The following is an 18911-nucleotide window of genomic DNA, read 5'->3' on the forward strand; positions in this document are numbered from 1 at the left end:
CTGGAATGATTGAAATGGGGTTGTGAAGTGTTAGGGATTTTTATGCAGGGCCCCAACAGCCCTCTTGACTTTTGTAAGGTGAGTCCTAATTAACCCTTGATTGAACATAGAGACCAAGACATACGTCAATCTCTTGGTCAAGATCTTCTCCCCTTTAATAATCAAAATGCATAATATATATCAGACAGAAGAGTCATCAAAGGGGTGTGAATAGTATACAGCAAAGCTATTGGACATCAGCATATTTTGGGAAAAAAGTTAATTAATTGTGCTCAGTTCTCAGAGACCTTGTACACAGATATTGTTTATACTAATTTCCTCTGCCAGAAGGTGATAAGTGGCTCCAGAATCCTAATATCATGCAGCTTCGAGGACAGACTGGCTTCTCATTAAATGTCAAAGGGTATTAGCTGACAGGCGAGCAAACATGTTACATAAAATGAAGTTTGAATCATGACATTAACTTGACAATGGTCAGGGAACATGGCCGCTGTATCTAAGATGGCGGACAGTAGTCAAGATGGCGTCCGAAACCAGTGCGACCTCCTTAACAATTCCCCCCTTTGAGCTTTGCTGGCCTGTAACTCCATCCTGAGCGACCTCCTCAAGCTCCAGGTACCCACAGGTAGGCTAAGCCCGTACCTGCTGGACTTGTTAACTCTTCACCAGATCCCCTGCAGGCCAGTCACTCAGGGGTTACAGGCCCGCACACTCAAATCACATCACTGAGTTCCCATAGTTCATAGGTTTGTAAACAGGCAGCATCATCCTCCGCTCCGGGCACTTCTCCTGTTGTGGTTCTTACCGCTTGGACGGCCATCTGGGACATGGTGGACTTGATGAGGGGGACCACACAACACGCCATAAGTGACAAGAGCAAAATCACAATCCCCAATATCACCCCCACTTAAAGGAAACCCTTCCAATCCCCCAACCACAAAGTGAAGGACAGAGTGTCCACCCCAGAGTTTCTCTTGAGTTCCCTGGACAGTCCTTCAATCTTTTCACGAGCATGGGTAATGGATCCATAGGGGGCGACGTCATCTGGGATGTATATGCGACAAGCCACTCCCACCATCTTACAGACTCCTCCCTTCTCAGCAAGGGTCATGTCCAAAGCCATGCGGTTCTGGGAAGCATCTCCGATATAATTCACAAGTCTCTGTTGATTACAATAAAAACAGTTACCCAACCAACATCTTTGCTCATAGCTCTCTGGGGAATAATGGACTCTAGACCTGCCCATATCTGATTGTGGGCCTTGTACTCATCTGAGATCCCCCTTGGTGCTCCCACTGTATCTATATAAACATTGTCATCTAGGTGCTCCTCTCTTCCAGAATCCTTTGGGATTCTCTACCTTTTCTTATGTGTCTGATCAACCTTATCCCTGGGGATCACGAGGAAGGAATACACAAGTGTTATCACCGTACACTCACCTTCCCAGCCTCTAGGCCTGACCTGACTCTCCTATCCCCACAAATCCAGTACACATCAGACACTGCTAATACAGGGTTACCTCTGCTGTCAATGTTATAGAAGGTCATTGTCTTGTTGCACCAACCGTAGGTAAAGTCTCCTACCCTGGGGGCATCCTGGTCACCCCTATAGATACAGTGATAGTCATGGTTGGGGTGTCCCTGAGCATACAGTCAGTCAGAAGAGACCAGCTAGCAAGAAGAATAAGTAAGCATGGAATAGAAAGCGTGGAAGCATGCTGACTTCCCTCTAGCTTCACAGACGTGGCACTGGTCAGCAGGACTTGGAAAGGACCATCGTAGCGAGGCTCCAGACTCTCTCTCTGGTGTGTCTTCACCACCCGTAGTCTCCAGGCTTCAGGTTATGCGTCCTGAGGTCTCTGTCTGGATCTGAAAAAGGAATCAGAAACACTTTGCGGACCTTTTCCAAGGCCTGTCTCAACTGTGTGGCATATTCCACCTGGTTTCCTGCCATCAGCTATAGGACCTGTGGGAAGTAGGGGCTTAGTCTGGGTGCACAGCCAAAAAAAAAAGTACTTCAAAGGGGGGCAATCCCATCTTTCTGGTGGGTGTGGTCCTAACTGAATGATGGTCAGCAGGAAAGCACTCGCGCCATGGTTTCCCTGTTTCTTCCATGGCCTTCTGGATCTCTAACTTAAGAGTGCCGTTTAGTCTTTCAATCCCACCACTAACTTGGGGATGCTAAGGGGTGTTCAGGGTTTGTTCTACACCCAGGAGGGACAAGGTTTCAGGTCTTTACCTGTCCAGTGAAGTGGGTTCTGCGACCGGACTCTATGGTCTCTGGAAGTCCAAACCTGCAGAAAAATCTCACTCACCAACTTCTTTGGCTGCAGCTCTGGCAGTAGCCTTGGTCATGGGAGAAGCTTCTGGCCACCCTGGAAAGAGATCAATGCACACAGGCACGTACTCCTACGTACCACTTTTTGGTAGCTGGATAAAATCCATCTGCAGTCTCTGGAAGGGATACAGCAGCTTGGGTGTCACCTTCTGTGGGGACTTTACCACCTTACACGGGTTGTGGTGGGCACAGACTATACAGGCTTTCACTAGTCTAGTGACGGGGTAGTAATGCCCGGGGCAAACCACTGGTGGTTTATGTGCACTAGCATGGCCATTTGGAATATGTGTGTGTGTCCGTGGGCTACTTGACTTACTGTCGGGTGCAGGGCTCTGGGCAGGCACACCCTCTCTCCCAGCATCCAGGTTCCATCGGCATCTGGGCTCCAGCTTTCCTCCACACGTCCTTCACTTCTGATGACACTCGGGCCACCAGGGACTGGAACACCTGTGTATCAAACTTTTAGCTCAGAACTCACCGCTGAGACTTCAGGACAGTCTCTGGGCTCCATCTGCGCAGCTGCCTTCGCCATCCCGTCATCCACATCCTTGCCCTTGGCTTGTGGAGTTACCAAATTGTGTGTGCTTTTACTTTTATTATCCTCACCTCTTATGGAAGTAAGAGAGCATCCATGAGCTCTTTAACCAGCGTGCCATGCTTAGAGGGGGTCCCTGCAGAGGTGAGGAAATCTCTAGCCTTCCATAAGGGTTCATAGTCGTGTTAAGACCCCAGACCTATACCTTCAGTATAGATGTTCGCCCTTTTACCTTCCACCAGCTGTAGCACTTCCCTGAGTGCCGTCACTTCACCTCCTGCGCTGACCTGTGTGGAGAGAGTGGTTCTGCTTGTACTACCTCATGTGCGCCACTGACCACTATATATTCAGTGTAGAACCGTCTGTCTTCTCCTGCAGACCTGGAGCCACCTATGAGAAAAAACTCAACAACTCAACATCTGGGTTAATCACCCTTCTCTCCCCCCTCTCTGAATCCTGGAAGACTGGTGACAGAATGAAGGATTCAGGGCTGTGCACCTTATCAGTGTATCCTGGGGCATCAGGAGTGCACACTGGAGTCTGAGCTGTCTGGCCTTTGCTCAGATGCTTGGGCTGTACTTGGGTGAGGACACTGTGCAAGGTATGTGGGGTTTGCACAATAACTGAGTGATCTAGGATTTGGGATCAACTCACTGGCCTTGCTGAGCAGATTGCTGGCTGCAGCTACTGATACATGAGGAGCTCCTCTCACGACTGAGTCTAACCGGGCCTAATAGTGGGCCACTGGGGAGGCCACCACGTTCCTGGGCTAAGACACCTGTGGCCTAGATACTCAGTGCAAAATAAAATAAAAAGTCTGGTTCAGTGGCATGTGCCTAGGGCCGGGGCAGACAGAATTTGCCAGCTTAAGGCTATAGAATGCATCAATTGCCTCCTGACTAAGGGCAAATGGGGAAGAGGCAATGCAGTCAGAAAGGGGCAACATCAGGCTGGGGGCAGCAGACCTTATCCCAGGCCTGCAGGAGCTGGCCAGTCCTAGAAACATGTGAAGAGGCTTAGGGCCTCAGGGCAGGGGCACATTCTGGACTGCCAGCTTTCTTCCCTCTGTCAGGTATCTGCCAGTGGCTGAGAAGCAGTGGCCTAGGAAGACCACCTTCTCCTGGCAGTACTGGAGTTTGTCTCAGGAAACTTTGCAACCCTTCTGGAACAGAAAACACATAAGGTCAATAAATGCATCCTGGCAAACAAAAACAGTAGGTCCTCCGCATACTGAAAAGGAGAACATCCAGTAAGGGGCTAGTCTGCCAGTCTACTCCCTGTAGGGCCGTGGGGTATTGGCTGGGTGAGTTTGACCCCCCCTTGTGGGAATCTACATCAGGTGTACTGGAATACTGAACTGGTAAAGGCAAATAGGTCCTGGCAATCTTCATGTAGGGGCACAGAGAGAAAAACATTTTCCAAATCAATAACAGTGAATAAAAGGTCACTCTCAGGGACTGCTGCCAGTTTGGGCTAGGGACCACTGGGCTTCAGTACACTCATTGGCAGCTTGGAGGTCATGGACCATGCTACATGTATCCGGCTGTTCTTTCTGAGTCTTTTCTTGACCGGAAATTGGCTAAAATCATCATCGGACTAGCAGGGGAGAGTTCTACAATGAAAGGCACTAACTCTGTCTGGGGGGGGGCCGTTCAGAAGAGGGACTGTTCTCGCTAACATCCTTGTCCGTAACCACCCCCCTTGTCTTGCCCTGTCGGGGCCGTCTCCGCCACTCACTACAGTAATGTCTCCTCCCCGCAACGCCCACTTGGGTTGGTCGGTTGAGACTTCCGGAGATGTTGTCAATCTCCCTTTGGCGTGGTCTGTGAAACATCCTCTATTCCCTCTGTATGTCAATGTCAGAGTCCCTCCACCACTTCTCCAGCCCAGTGTTCTGTGCTACCTATAAAGTTCTGGCCAGACTCCAACGTCTCAATAAAATCCCGGTACACTTAAGATGGTTTTTAATCAAAAAGTAACAAAAGTCAGTCATAGGCTCTGTAATACAGTTGGGAGGCTCGTTCTTGCTTAGTCTGTTCATGGGGTACACAGGAGGACATCACATCATACTGTATTCTTGTTCCACAATCAAATAAATTCCTTCAAGTCTTTTTTAGATTGTCAGGGAGAAGTCTAAACGCAGCGATCTACCCCTCCCAAATGTAAATGTTCTCACTAGCCTGTAAACCATGAGATAACAGAACACAGATTCCAAGCAACTCAATATGGAGAAATTCAGTTTTCCACTGAACATCAAGGTCACTATCGTCTCTCTCGTAGATAAGACAGTCAGTTCTTCACAAAACAAAACGCAGCTCTAACAGCCCCCACCCTTTTGTTAACCCCTTAAATGCCAGAAAGGAGGTGCCAGAGACATTGTAACACTTTTTCATAGTCATTTTTCTCTAATTGTCGGGATCAATAAATTTGAATAATACTCAAACAACCTCCCACACTCCAAGACCCCTAGCAGACGCCCCAAGCATGGTCAGCTGTTATCCTACAAAGCCCCACAACATGGCCGCCACTGAAAAATAAACTGACTTAAGATGGCCGCCACTGAAGAATGGTAGGGCGGGTCATCTTCTCTAACCACCAGATACAGGGGTGGAGTCTGGATTACAGGGGCCATTTTTCACTCCAAGGAAAATATAATAAAATCTCTTTTTCTCAAATTCTTTCCACATCAAAAACTTTGAAATGTCCCTTATCGCCTGTCTCTTTCTTCAATGGGCACTCAGAAGAATCCCAGTCACTCTGTCCTGGTCCGTCCGTCAAAGTCAGAGGCTATAAGTGTCTGTTTCCAAAGTTTTCTCACTTGTACAATCATCAGATCATCTGACACATCCCAAAACCTTCAATACTTTTTACTTAAAACCCAAAACTACCAGCCTTTTTGTCCGATCATGTCAACTTGCACTTTTCCATCAGTCCTACTTAACTCAACAACCTTCTATCTCTGTGCATCTTTCCCCTCCATGTGGGACACAATCTGAGTAGCTTTTCTAGGTCCGCACCCTTGGCTTACTTTACTTTGCTTACTTCCCATCACAAATGTCTACAACTGCAACACTGCCAAACCTGTCCCCCACAGATACAACGAATCCGACACCTTGTGTGACCGACCCCAAAGAAACTAGATACCAGACTTTCACAGAGGACTCTTTACCAAGTCTCCCTTATTGACTCTTAACCAAATCAACTCTCTTTACCGAACTACTCTCTCCTTGACTCTTTACCAAGTCAACTCTCTTACTGACTCTTTACCAAGTCACTACTAGTTCTTACAGTCATCCACAAAGTCGTTCAGACTCCAAAATGAAGCTAAACGCACACTTGATCAGAGTGGGTCTCCGCTGCACGTGCACAAATTGAGCTCTATACCTCTATGGGCAACCCTATTGACACTAGTCAAACAGTACTATAGACACTATGATAATCTGACAATCACAACAAAGTATCTCCTACTTTAGCAGTGCGGACCTCTAAGGGCTACTCCCTCCCGTCCCACAGTTTCAGCTAACACCACAGACTGTCTGACCATCCGTCTCTGTCCAGTCTCTGTCCATCACCTTACAAAGTGGTTCTTTGCCAAAAACTATGAGCTTAGGTTACAGTGAACAACAGTGGCAAATATATAACACACAGACAGTCTTACCCGGTCCGTCCAACCAGTGAACCAGAAGTGACATATCAAGGTAGACAAGAAAAATTAATATCTTACCCTGAGAGCTCTCTGGTCAGTTCTGTTCACCGAGCCGGCGGGGACTCTTCACGGAGGCTGTCTCGGTGTTGTTGTTGTTTACTTCTAAGCCCAACCAGGGACACGCCAAATATTGTTAGGGATTTTTATGCAGGGCCCCAACAGCCCTCTTGACTTTTGTAAGGTGAGTCCTAATTAACCCTTGATTGAACATAGAGACCAAGACATACGTCAATCTCTTGGTCAAGATCTTCTCCCCTTTAATAATCAAAATGCATAATATATATCAGACAGAAGAGTCATCAAAGGGGTGTGAATAGTATACAGCAAAGCTATTGGACATCAGCATATTTTGGGAAAAAAGTTAATTAATTGTGCTCAGTTCTCAGAGACCTTGTACACAGATATTGTTTATACTAATTTCCTCTGCCAGAAGGTGATAAGTGGCTCCAGAATCCTAATATCATGCAGCTTCGAGGACAGACTGGCTTCTCATTAAATGTCAAAGGGTATTAGCTGACAGGCGAGCAAACATGTTACATAAAATGAAGTTTGAATCATGACATTAACTTGACAATGGTCAGGGAACATGGCCGCTGTATCTAAGATGGCGGACAGTAGTCAAGATGGCGTCCGAAACCAGTGCGACCTCCTTAACATGAAGAAATTACATTTTGAGGATATTATAGTATAATATAATCAGAATGTACTCCCTCTTTTAATTTTATAAACAAAATAAAGAAAATAGAATATATCTATATATTCTTATTATATTTTTATATATATTTACAATGCAGGCAGTCCCCTACTTAAGGACACCTGACTTACAGACAACCCCCATAGTTACAGACACACCCCTCTGACCTCTGGTAAAGCTTTCTGAATTCTTTACTATAGTCCCAGTCTGCAATGATCAGCTGTAAGGTGTCTGTAAGGAAGCTTTATTGATAATCCTTGGTCCCATTACAGCAGAAAATGTTTCAACTCCAATTGTCACTGGGGCCAAATATTTGTTTGTCTAGATTTACAATTATAAAATATACAGTTTCGACTTACATACAAATTCAACTTAAGAACAAACCTCCGGACCCTATCTTGTACGTAACCCGGGGACTGCCTGTATATTTAAATACTACAGCACTTACTGTTTTGTGAAGAAATCTCACACACCAGTGCACCAGAGTACTCCAAGTGCAGCTACAATACTCGACCATGAATGTATTTTTTACAGTCCTGCTGCTACTAAAATCCTGAGGAGAAACTGTTGAATATAACGTCATCTAGGAAATTAGATTATACTTGAACTCAGTTTGAACTACGCTTCGTTAAGTTTAAGTCTATTGAACTCAGTTTTGGACTTGAGTGCATCACAATAGGATAGATTTATTATGACTTCTCTGCCAGTTTTCTGGTGGAGAAGGTATGAAAATACTCTCCAGTTTCCCTGTCCTCGCCAGTTTCCCTGCTTTTCTGCCATGCATGGCACATGAGGCACCGTGGCATTTACTAGAGGTAACCTCTTAGTAGATATACAAGCCAGAGTGCCAGAGGAGTGAATTTTAATACTTTTAAAACTTCCCGCATTTTCTTTTTCAGGCAGTTTGTGATTTGCATGACTCTAGTTGTTTGATAATAATGTGGTATGCATGATTATGATTTGCTGACTGCAGAGAGCCCAAGGCCTGTGGCTAGAAAGCGCACTTAAATCATCACCTACCCACAACCATGCTTGACAGTTCTAATCTGGAGTGTGTGCTGATATGTTGTTTTTGGTGTTGTGCACTATGGACGGACTAGGACCAAATCTGTATTTTGGTCTCTACTGTCTGACATTGCCGAAGTCTTGTTTTTTATTCAGTTGTAACTTTGCAGATGTAAAGCATGTTACTATGCTCTCAATACAAAGAAGAGGCTTTCAAACAGGAAAACAAGCTAAACTTCTTCAGTTTGAATAGGGAACTAAAGGATTAGCCTTCATTTCTGGTTACAATTTTATTTTGAAAACCATTAAAAACAGAAGTGTACATTTAAAAAACTGCTTACACGTTATGAACCACAAGTTCAATTCTATATATTTGGCTACTTCTGTTGCTCCCATAGACTTGAATATAGAGTAACTGTACATGCACAACAAACTGTACATTTGACCCAGAAGTGGGAAGGGGGTCAATGGACCCCCATTCTCTAGACAGCTGCAGAACCCTTGCCTGGGACACGGACCTACCCTGAATTTATGACATACAGTGAGTATGGATAGTATTCAGACCTCTTTAAAAAAAAAAATTTTACTAAGATATTTTGCTAATTTATTAAACAAGACGCTTTGCTCAGTATTAAATAGAAGAACCCTTTGAGCTAGTACAGCCATGAGTCTACTTAGGAATGATGCAATACACCTGGATTTGGGGATCATCTGACATTCTTCCTTGCAGAACCTCTGTAGTTGGACACTACAGTGGTGGACAGCCATTTTCAAGTCTCTTCAGAAAAGCTCAATTAGATTTAGGTCAGGGCGCTAGCTGGGCCAGTCAATAATGGTCACAGAGTTGTTCTGAAGCCACTATTGTGTTATTTTAGCTGTGTGCTTGGGGTCATTGTCTTGTTGGAAGGTGAACCTTCAGCCTAGTTTGAGGTCCAAAGCACTATGAAAGAGGTTTTCATCCAGGATATCTCTGCACTTAGCCTCGTTCATCTTTCCGTCAATTGAAACTAGTCGTCCTGTCCCTGCAGCTGTAAAACACCTCCATTGCATAATGCTGTCACCCCTATATTTTACTGTTGGGATTGTATTTGGCAGGTGATGAGCAGTTCCTGGTTTTCTGCACACATACTGCTTAGAATTGACACCAAAAAGTTCAATCTTCGTCTGATTAGACCAAAGAATCTTATTTCGCATAGTCTGGGAGTCCTCCATGTGTTGTTTTGCAAACTGTACTCGGCTTTCATATATCTTCAACTGAGGAGACATATGACTTGTTTAATAAGTTAGAAAAGATATCTTCATTTCAGTTTTTTTTCTGTCAAGATGGGGTGCAGAGTGTACATTAACAATAACTTTTTTGATCTTACCATTTGGATGCAATGCAAGAAAGAGTGAAAAATTTAATGGGGTCTGAATCCTTTTTGTAGCCACTGTATTCCGTGGATATGTCATAAATTGTAATAATGAAAATGTGCCCTAAATGCCACTATTTTGATAGAAAGTATCACCCATAATTTCAGAATAACAAACAATAAACATGGATAAGAAAAATAACGCATACTGAAATATTTAATTTGCATTAAAACGTCTTAAACACTTTCTGCCACATTTATCAAGTGTGTTAGAGGGTTTTGTAACAGTTTTATGACTTTTAGGACAGCTGAAGTATGGCTTATGGAAAGGGGGATTATCTTGAAGTCCAAAACTATCCATCCTATAGCATACCCATATTTGTATAGAAATTAAAGGCTGTGCGTGACTTTTTTCCTAATGCAATTAAATGGTGATCCTCAATAAGTAAATAAGAGCTGCAGCTGGCTTAATCCTCACATTGCACAGGTATATTTAGAGCTCTACTATCAGACTATTTTCTGTAACTATTTATGGTCAATTCTTTAAAAACTTTTATTCTTTCTATAAACTCTACATTGTAATTTACATTTCATTCTGTAAAGAACATAATGTAGTCAGCCATGAGCACCTGCCAAAAATATTTCATCCCTAAAATATTCAGTATGAAGCCAAAGTTAATATAGTTTTATTTTTTTTTATGATAAAGAGCATGTGACAACTTGATTGTGGTCTTGTGGGACAAGATTTTTATGTCCAATATTAGTTAAAGCAACATAGGACCAGCATTGTTGCCATATTATGGAATATGTTTGACCTATAGATTGTTGTCCTAATTCATGGAAATAATTGAAGGAAAGAAAACTTTGGGCTGTAAATGTCAAAGAGGGGGCTGTCTGCTGTGAATAAACAGTCTGCCAAAACATTGCGTAAGTGCCCAATATGAAGGAAGGAAACAGGTGGCTATCAGTCAGGAGATACCAATCACTAGGCATATAGCGTTCAGGGTTTAAGGCTCAATTTACCTTACGTCACATTTGTCACAGTTCATTTCTTAGGTTACATAAATAGGCCCTTTTGAAACCAAAACCAGTTAAAGGGACACTGTTACCCCATTAAACTATCCCCTTTAGACAGAGTATGAAATGTCCTTTCTAGAATTCCTTCTTTTATGTGAAATCATACCTGTTTACCTATCAAAAGTCATGTGAATATGAGCAAAGAAGAGTCATATTTTGCCAGAGATTAATTTTTGAGGATGGAAGAGAACTGTTACTTCAGGTGCCTTATTTTCAGTTCTGTTGTACTTAGAAACATGCTTTAGGTGTCATATTAAAGATAAGAATCTCATGTTGACCAGCAACAGGACCAGATATGTAAGCAGTTAAACACAAAGGGGGGAATTTATAACACACCGGCGGTCGTGTTCCAACATATGATAAGGGTCACACCCCCCTTGTCGTGGCGGATACATAAAAAGGCGTAAACCTCTTTATGTACCTGCCAGGCAGCAGCGCCAGCGCGCAAAACTGGGTCTGACCTGATAGTTTTGCATAAAAACCTGCAAACGCCCTGTGCCAGCCCCTTTCCTCAGCAGCCATGCCCTTCCACGCCCACATGGCTTGGAGGTGGCATAGCCCCAAAAGTAAACTGCCATAGAAGCACTGATAAATTCCCCTCATTTGTCACCACTTTGTATGGATTCTTGTATGACTTTTTGTCTTCGTTGAGACAAAATTCTCAACCCCCACAACAAAAATCTCAAAATGTAATACAAGAAACCAGACAACATGGTAATAAATACCCCCATTGAATGTGCATTCCTGATAAATATCCAGTACCCGCCTAATTCTTTAACTGTCTGTATCTGTGGTTCGGTAGATAAAAGTGTGTGTAATTTATTCGTAAATTTAAGGAAAAACCCCAGGAAAATGGGGCAGAAGTTAAAAAAACAACTAAATAAAAAATTTTCCCTCTGTTCTGTCTACCTGTTCTAATGGTATGGCCCGGACTGATTGCACCGGTTAACAGTTGGTCCAGACTGTAGGTGCTGAAGTTCCAGTCATTGGCCTTAACGTTCTAATAAGAATTATGACATTCCTCCTAATCTACTTTTCTTACTCATATGGCAGCAGCCAAAGAAGGCTTAGTGCTTCTGATTGAGACTATTAATGGAAGGAAGGTCAGACGTGCTGCTGGAAAATCCCTTTAGTATTCTACAACCAAAGTAAAATATTGATGGTGTTATTTTATGGGCCCAATATAAAAATAACACTCATGTTCCTGTTATCACGGGCCTTTCCATAGTAATGTTCTTTCACATTGTTAGGCATCATGCACACCGTATGGGGAGCCATGATCTATGACGGTCTATGTCACCTGGTGACGGTGTAGTGAGCACACAGTGACCAAGCTGGTTGGCTTTCTATGAGGAATGTGTAAGGAACGTTCACTCCTCCTATCTTTAACTTCCGGCTACAGCCCAGGCGAGCATACCATCATGTACATGAGGCCTTACAGCCATCAACTAAAGTATCTAATGGCTGGCAGATATATCCATAAAATGAAAATAAGCTCTCCCTGTATTAACCTCCTTTCCTTCAACATTAACAATCAGAGATGCAGTGTGAAGCAACGGGCCCAACATGTTACTCTTAGAAACTGTAATAAGAAGGAAATTGACAGATGACCTCCCTTAAGACATAACTGCAATGAAAGTTGTCACTCTACATCAGTGATGGAGAACCTTTTAGAGACCGAGTGCCCAAACTACACCAAAGACCCGCTTATTTATCGCAAAGTGCCAACCCAAAAATTTAATTTGTGATTTATACTCCCTTCTCTGTCACAGTTTTAATTGATACCAGCACCCTGAGGACACCAATAAAGCAGAAAATAGTCCCTGGTAGCGCTGTCACTTTAAAATACCTCTGCACAGCAAGTCCTGGGCTGTCTGGGACTGCAGGAAGATACCGGGAGTCCTCTCTGGTGATGGCCTGGGTGCCCACAGAAAGGGCTCTGAGTGCCACCTCTGGCACCAGTGCTATAGGTTAGCCATCACTGCTCTACATGTAACATAGGTATGGTTTCTTTCCCATTTACAAAGGCAGATAACGGGGCTTGTTTACAAAGGGTCCCGCGGACCACACTTTAGTCGGATATTCCGACGTTTTTGGATTTGCGCCGCTGTGAGAGGCATTTAGAAGCGGATTGTGTGGCACGCGATCAGATTTTGGCGCAGCGGCGCCGGCTTTCATGCGAAACAAATCGGGGGGCAGGTTGTCAGATGATCCGACTGATTCAGACAAACTGCGGTATTTAACTTTAAAATTGGGTTGCAAGACAATGCACATACGTGCACCAGGACCTGAGCGGCACATGCAGGATATCGGGCGCAAGATCTTAGGGAATCGCAGCATATTGCATTATCGTCGGACAATGCACTTTCGGGAAATCCTTTGGACCGGGTAAGTAAATGTGCCCCATTCTATCTATAACAAGCACCAATCATTGACAATTTACATAGGTTCATGTAAAGGGAAGGGAACAGACACCAATCAATGCTTTATGTAAATGGGAGCATGTTGCATGTGTTAATGCCATGACGCACACAAACATTGAAAGTTTTAGCAGCAACATTTAGCATTGAGAGTCAAACATCTAGATAATATAATCTATTATTTTTGTTAATCTTAATTTATTCATTTCTCCTGTGTTTTCATTCCTTTGTAAATTTTGGGCATTAAAGTATATATACATAAGTGTCTAAAAGTTTCATCTTTAATTTATTTCCATTAATTGTATTATTGCTAGCAGTGCATACTGTAGGCTCTAGTGATTTCATTGTGGTTTTGCTCTATCTATGGTAGGGTACTTGCAACGTGCCATAAATGTCACACATACTGGACATTCAGAAGCCTTCAGTTGTTGGATTTATGGAAGAAGAGACTTAAAGGACATCTACCATCAGATTACATACGTCTCATCCCTGTGTGTCCCACATTTCTTATATCTTTGCATGGCGGCATTTCTGTAAAAAATGAGTTTAAAAGATATGCAAATTAGCTCATCTCCACCGTAATGTAATGCCAGCCATGTTCTGAGAGCCAGCAATATCATTGGCTCTCTTTTCAAATCTCACCAGCTCTCAGAACATGCCCGGGGCTTACATAAATGATATTGCAGAGCACCACAGGACCACAGGCTAATTTGCATATCTTATAAACTTATTTTTTACAGAAATGCGCCCATGTAAAGATATAAGAAATGAAGCTTGGGACCCACAGGGATGGGATGGGGAGACACATAATGGTCATCTATCATCAGGTAATCTGATGTTAGATGTCCTTTAAAATTCTAAAATCTCTCTTGTGCCTATGAGTAGCTGGCACGTAGTTCTGTAACATCAGCAGGATTTTATAATAATTTGCTGACTACAAGGGATGAGATATTATGTTACAATATCTCATAATATTCTATAAGGTGACCGGTAACACTGAACGCCTCAGCACTTTAATAAAAGAAAAATATATCAAATATATCCACTGGCACAAAACATACAAATAAGCCTAGTAAGAAAGGGCCAACCTACTGAATGTTGCCTTCTTGACTGTCTTTACCCAGGAAAATCCCCTGGTGGAAGACACAATGAGAAATAATGTAAATTCTCCTTGGAGTGTCAACAGTTTAATGCAGGAAGAGGAACGGAACTGCCTAACAGCCACGAAGATAGATAAATCACTGGGGCCAGATGGCATACACCCCTGGGTTCTGCGTGAACTATGTACCGTGATAGACAAACCGTTATTTTTAATATTTGAAGATTCACTGAGGACTGGTTATGTTCCACAAGACTGGCCCATAGCAAATGTGGTACCAATATACCCCCCCAACTTCTGTGGTGGGGAAAATATTTGAGGGGTTTGTTAGAGATGCTATCATGGAGTATCTCACTGTGCATAACCTTATAATCCAGTGTCAGCATGGGTTTATGAGAGATCGGTCCTGTCAGACTAATCTCATTGGTTTCTACGAGGAGGTAAGTTCCAGACTGGATCTGGGAGACGCTGTGGATGTTGTATATCTGGACTTTTCAAAGGCATTTGACACTGTGCCGCATAAAAGGTTGGTATATAAAATGAGACTGCTGGGACTAGGGGAAAATCTGTGTATTTGGGTAAGCAATAGGCTTAGTGATAGAAAACAGAGAGTCGTTATTAATGGCACATTCTCAGATTGGGTTGACGTTACCAGTGGAGTGCCACAGGGGTCAGTATTGGGGCCACTTCTTTTTAATATTTTTATTAATGGTGGTGGTTTAGACAGTCAAGTTTCAATATTTGCAGATGATACTAAGCTGTATAAAGTAATAAATACTGAGGTCGATAGTTTAGCATTACAGAGGGATTTGTGGAAGCTTGAGGAGTGGGCAGAGAAATGGTTGATGAGGTTTAATGTAGATAAATGTAAAGTTATGCACTTGGGCCGTGGAAACAAAAAGTATAATTATGTTCTAAATAGTCAATTACTTGGTAAAACTGGAGCTGAAAAGGACTTGGGGGTATTGGTAGATGGTAAACTTAATTTTATTGACCAGAGCCAGGCGGCTGCTGCTAAAGCAATTAAAATTATGGGATGTATCAAGAGAGGAATAGATTCTCATGATAAAGACATAGTTTTGCCCTTATACAAATCACTGGTCAGGCCACACATGGAATATTGTGTTCAGTTTTGGGCACCAGTGTATAAAAAGGATATAGTAGAGCTGGAATGAGTGCAGACGAGAGCAACCAGGATTATTAGGGGAATGGGGGGATTAGAATACAATGACAGATTACAAATTTGGGATTATTCAGTTTAGAAAAAGACAACTGAGGGGAGACCTCATTACAATGTACCAATACCTGAACGGACAGTACAAGGATCTCTCCAAAGATCTTTTTATACCTAAGCCTATGACCAGGACAAGGGGGCATCCTCTACGCCTAGAGGAGAGGCGATTCTACCATCACCATAGACAAAGGTTCTTTACTGTACGAGCAGTGAGACTATGGAACTCTCTGCTGCAGGAGGTTGTTATGGCGGACTCTATGTACATGTTCAAGGAGAGAAAAAATATCACAGGTTATGGGGATAAAACATTTATTTAATTCTTAAAGGACACCTGTCATCAGGTCTGTGTCACTTGTCCTGTCACTACTACCTGTTGGAGCAGCTCACAAGGATCCCATCCCAGCCTTTATCTAGTTATTTCATACATTAATCATTGTAAAATCATCTATTTTTTATCATGTAAATGAGGCTGGTCACATGGTCAGAGGCAGTGATGTCACCCCTGTTACCCCTCCCCTCTCCTCCCCCTGCTCATGTCTGTGTGTAATGTATAGTAAAGCATGGCTAGTGTGTGTGCTGCATCTGCTGACATGCTGCATCCTCCTAATATACAGGTGAGAGACACAGACATCAGCTACACATGAATCTGACATGTTCTGCTGTAACATGGCTGCATCCTGGAGCTGTTGTATCTCTCCTAAACACACACACATGCACACACAGGCTGCAGGGGGCGCCAGCACCAGGAAGCACATCATTATACAGCCTCATGTCATTATACAGGCTGTCAGTCATGCACTGGGGGTGTGGCTGTACCTCCCACTCATGAATAGAGTGGACAGCTTGAATATGCTAATGCTTCATTGGACATTTCACAGGTCATTTGCATACAGCTTTAGGACCTCATTGCTTAGGTTTACAGGCATGTAGAGGGACAATGAAGGGATAGAGGCAATGCTCTCTAATGGCAGTTTATGAAAATATATTTAGTTTAGGGGGGTTATTTTGCATGACGGGTTCTCTTTAAAGGTTGGACTTGAGTCTTTTTTCGGCCTTATATACTATGATACTATGATACCAAACAGTTTAACTGCCATGATCAGTGCTAGCATTATACAGCTGACACCTGCCACGTATGGAGAGGTTTCCACCCTTGAGATGCGCAACATATATTTACGATGGGCAGCCATGAAGGGATTAAAGGGTATTGCCACTTTTGACATCTGATATATCTACCTCAGGTTAGAGCCTCTATAACCAAATGGAAGCATACTCATATAGTTTTTTATGTTTCTGTAACATTTTACAGTTTCTGGGGTACATATAAAAATAAAATAAGACATTACAAAGTAATAACAGTCATATGAAACAATAGGACTGAGTGCCCTGCTTGCAAGAGCTTACAGTCTATGAGGATAAAGCGGGTGACACAAGAGCTTACAGTCTATGAGGATGAGGGGGTGACACAAGAGATATAAGAGCTTGTGTAATGGCCCAGCCATTTTTTTATAAGGGTATGGAATAAAAATAATAAAATGTTGCTGCTTGAGCCAACCAGGGGACCGCCTGTAATTAACTATATTGGGGCAGTGCAGGGGGCGCCAGATTAATGAGGAACAGGTTCAGGATTTCTGGCGTCCTCTGCACACAGACAAACTGCACATAGTAAATGTGCCCCAATATGATCCCTCTAATACTGTGTGAGAGGCTGTCTACTGACAATGTGCTTAGATTATCAGGGTCCAGATTTATATACACTTTATTTTACCTTCTTAACCCTCTATTAATACCTGACACATAGAAAAAGAGATGAGACAGATCAGAGATGAGATCACACATGACATTCTCAGCTCTGCTATAACAGCCATGACATACACTATTAGCACTGCTATATACCTCCCTCCCCCTCCCCTGGATAAAGGCCTTATCTGTCTATAGCTTGCAGATTAAGGCTACATTCACACAAACATATGGGGGACGTATATACAGCCAATGTATATACATCCCCCATACACAACAATGGGCGCATGGCACCGTACTGCAAACGTGCGACACCATACCGCTCCGTAGCCAGGAGAAAGATAGGACATGTCCTATCTTCCCCCGGAATATGGCGCAGTGCGCCATATATTACTGTGGAGAGGGGCGTTCACCCCCTCCTTCTCTCCCCGGCACTGACGTGTGCGTATACGGAGGCATATATTGTGTGAATATAGCCTTAGGCTGCATTTTTTTGCATTAACGCATTAACGTTTTCAAATGCATCAGAGCAGCTGAGGAGATTTGCCTAATAACATTGCTGTCAACAATCCGTTTTCAAAACGCACACGATGTGAATTGCTGTATTTTTGTTAATTAGAGAATGTGTTATTTTGTTCACTGGTGACACATGTGGCGTTTTTTGGGCCGTTTTTGAACCGTTTTTAGTTAGTGTGTTTTCAGATCGTAAAAAACGCATGCATTAAAAAAGGCATGCGTTTTTTAGAAAACGCATGCGTTTTTGACAGGTTTAACCAATTATCTTAATTCAAACTGGTCAAAATCTGAAAACGCACTACTAAAAACGGCCCAAAAACGCCACGTGTGTCACCACCCTTAGGAGGATTCTAGAGCCCCTTCCACCGATGTCCAGTGTACTTTAACCTCAGAACCTGGCATCAGGTTTCAGAACTTCTTACTTGAAGATCATAGAAAAATGGTTCTTGCTGCAACAGTACAAGAGTACTGTTTATCTTTTCATCCAAGAATGCTGGAGAACAGGCAGAGCCAGGAAGGCATTTGCCCCACTCCCCAGATTCTAGAAATGTATCTGGATCTGGATAAGATGCACCATAACTTCATAACTTCCTTGTGAAGTTATGCTGTGTTTCCCCCATGACAGGTTTGAAGTTCTTTCATTGATTGTCTTTCAAAATTCTATTATTCTTCTCTCTTCCAGATTCCTCAATCTGTTGACCTTCTGTTGGTCACTGTGGTCACTGTGATGTCACCTGCTCCATGGAAAATGCAGGAAAACAATCTCTTAGGCCCCTTTCACACTTGCGTTTTTCACACGCGTTTTTTGCACGTGCTTTTGACGCGCAGAACTTGCATTGCACTCTGACCCATTGTAACCAATGGGTCTTTTCAGACTTGCATTTTTTTCACGCACACACGCGCGTTTTTTTTAACGCACGTTTAAATCTCGACATGCTCTACTTTTGCAAGTCACGCGCGTGAAAAACGCACCATACAAGTCTATGGAGATGCATCAAAAACGCACTGCACTCTGAGTCACATACAAGTGCAATGCGTTTTTCACGCATCAATTGCCATAGAAAAGATAGACCTCAGTCCTGAGTCCATTTCACGCGCATTTTCTGCGTGTGAAAAATGCATTGAAATTGCATTGAAAATGCGCGTGAAAAACTGAGACACTGAACAAACTCTGACTGAAAACTGATTGCACTCTG

At 43.1% G+C, this 18911-nt stretch overlaps 1 protein-coding gene and 1 long non-coding RNA gene across 2 annotated transcripts in view; one reads left to right on the forward strand and one right to left on the reverse strand.

The window, feature by feature from the left end:
• Positions 1 to 18911, forward strand: part of CEP85L (centrosomal protein 85 like) — a 105957-nt gene that overhangs the window by 6300 nt on the left and 80746 nt on the right. The gene's annotated exons all lie outside the window — the stretch shown is intronic.
• LOC140121719 (uncharacterized) lies at positions 27 to 7230 on the reverse strand. Its single transcript, XR_011854166.1, has 2 exons — positions 3105 to 7230; positions 27 to 2784 (listed from the first exon to the last, which is right to left on the reverse strand). It is a non-coding gene; the product is annotated as an uncharacterized lncRNA (long non-coding RNA).

This window comes from Engystomops pustulosus, chromosome 3 (assembly GCF_040894005.1).
Source record: "Engystomops pustulosus chromosome 3, aEngPut4.maternal, whole genome shotgun sequence".
Lineage (NCBI taxonomy): Eukaryota > Metazoa > Chordata > Amphibia > Anura > Leptodactylidae > Engystomops > Engystomops pustulosus.